The sequence below is a fragment of the Mustela nivalis genome (assembly GCF_964662115.1).
Source record: "Mustela nivalis genome assembly, chromosome: 11".
Taxonomy (NCBI): Eukaryota; Metazoa; Chordata; class Mammalia; order Carnivora; family Mustelidae; genus Mustela; species Mustela nivalis.
In genome coordinates, this window is record NC_139030.1 from 48,597,620 (window position 1) to 48,600,232 (window position 2,613).

Here is a 2,613-nt window from a genome sequence, read left to right on the forward strand (position 1 = left end):
TACTTGAATTGAATGTTTCAAAGCTCAGAGAAATGGATAGATAGATAAGTGGATGGATGAATAGTGAAAGGCATTCTATTAAATCAAGAGGATAAGTTTTAATGACTCAAAAGTCATTTTCAAATCCCAGGAAAGTCTGTACTGCTTTTGGCTAGATTCTTACTTGTTTTTTATGAGGCTCTAAGTATGTTGGCTGTCAAGTCTGGCCTCCTTGACAAATGGAGTTTGTGGGGTTAAAGCTTAGAATGGAAGAAACTCAAAGTCCTGGCTTGGGCTGGTTCCTGGAGTGTCAGTTCGTGGGGGATGCAGGATAGTGAGTAGGACTGACCTTAGGTTTCAGGGATCAGGAAAAGAGGGAACTGGTGTCAGAATCCCTGGCTTAGGTGAGCTGGGAACAAGGGCAAGTCTGAAACATCAAGCCCAAAGAAATGGGTGGAGAGTAAGAACTAGATCTGAAGAGTGGGTGAGACAAGTAGAGGTTAAAAGTTCCGTAAGACAAAGGTACAAAGGTAGGCACAATCACAGAACATGGGAGAGACTTTGGAATGTCTTAGGCCCAGCCCATGAATGAGAAACAAGCCGTAGAGGGTACCAAACTGGCTCAGACACTGGGGGGATTGTTCTCTTGGAATAAATTCCTGAAGTACTGCTGCCTTCACTACAGTTTCATCTCTATGCCAGCCTTATAGTTAAAACCATTTGTGCATGCATGCTCTTTAATATCTCATCAATGGGCTACAGATTTCTTTGTTCAAGCTGCTGGCCCTATGAAGAATTTTGACAAATATTATATATTTTGTCTGAAAGTAATCCTTTCATCCCTTAGCCTCTTCCTATCTGTCAACTATGCCTGTGGAAACAGTGACTTCCATGTAGGTAGGTCAAAACAGGGCTTCACATAGGTGTAGTGCATTCTTTCCTTTATCTCCAACTATGATGAAGAACAAAGCAAAAGGAGGCACTCTAAAGCATAACTCAAGATGGGAACGAAATAAAAATGTTTTAGCCTAATAATTACAGGAGCTGTGCTAGTAAGAGAAATTAAACATTGCACTGAGAAATGCCTGATGGTATTTTGGGGACAGTCACGCTGTGACAGGACCATTGTGAAGGATACTTCCCTGTCAGCTCCTCCACACTCAGGCTCAGAGCCCTCCCTCCAACCAAGAGTGGAACTGGAAAGAGTAGAGAATGACTAAGTCTCCCATCAGATTCCAGACACTAAAAGAAGTAAAATCTGTTGATGGTGGAGAAAAAAGGGGGAAGAGAAGAGAAGGAGTAAGAAAAAAGGTCCAGGCTCAAAGGTGGTGGTCCTCAAGACTCTAAGACAAAGGCTTCTGTGGCCATGGACAGAGCTCAGGAACAAACTGACAAGCTGAATAGATCAGACGTACGTGAGAGATCAGAGGAACTCCCTTATCACCACATTCAATGGAGTCTATATAGTGAAGAAAATATTACTAAAAACTAGAGAAAGAGTACTATTATATTTCTTCCAAATCATTATTAACATTTTAATATACCCTTTGATAACAAAGTTGATGAAAGAAAAATTTCTATTTGACTCCAACTATATAATCATGGACCTAGTATGAGAAAAACAACGGCAGACCATCTAGGTGTGATACCATTTTACCAAGAATCAAGTACAGATAGAGATACCACCTAGATAACTTTAACTACTACATGAGCTCTATCTTGACCTAAAACGTAAGTTTGTATCTATCCAACAAACATTACAATACACAGACTAAAAGAACAGAATTGTTGGGGGGAGAAATTACTATAATATCTCCCTATCTGTTCATCAAAGCACAGTTTGGGCCAGAATTCCAATTAATTAGCATCTTATCATCAATCATATTAAACGGATTGGATATACTCGCTTTCTCTAGGCAGCAAGAATCAGTGACAACATCAAAAAATTAAGTATTAATCTATTCATTCAGTTACAGACATACAGATAGACAGCAGATACTACTTATATTGGTGTGGATTTATTTTGTGTCTGTTAGGAGGACAGATCTTTCTGTCATGGCCACAGAAAGATATTTCACCTCCTATGTCAAGCATTCTCAGCACTTGATAAAGTAATCATTTAGAAGTCATTCACTTACGCTCATGAGTGTATGTAACATGGTGGACGTGGATGTATGTTCATGTTTGCAGGTAAAAGAGAAAGTGAGTGAGCAAGGCTTACTGGGGAAGGCTAGACAGTTAAACAGGGAGAATCTGTTTTTAAAGGTCACTGTTGCAGGTTGAAAAGAAAATCAGAAAAGCTGAGGTCATCATTTTAATCAGCCTCAGGCAAATTGCAAGGGTAGAATAAAAATCCATTAAACAGAGCAGAAAACAACCAGCAACTTAAATCTTCTACCAAATAATACTTAGAATAGCCCCCTGGCATTTGAGGATTTAACATTTGTGGTTTTGGTCAGTCCCAAGCCTCCTCAGGGGAAAGACATGCTGGATCTTGTAATTTTACTAAGGATTGCCATTGAGCCCACAACAGGAGACTGGGAAGTAGGAGGCAATCACAGCACAGTCAACCCAGCACCTTCCCTACCTCTACTCACATTCCAGACAGTAGTTTTGCTCTTTTCCCACTAATTC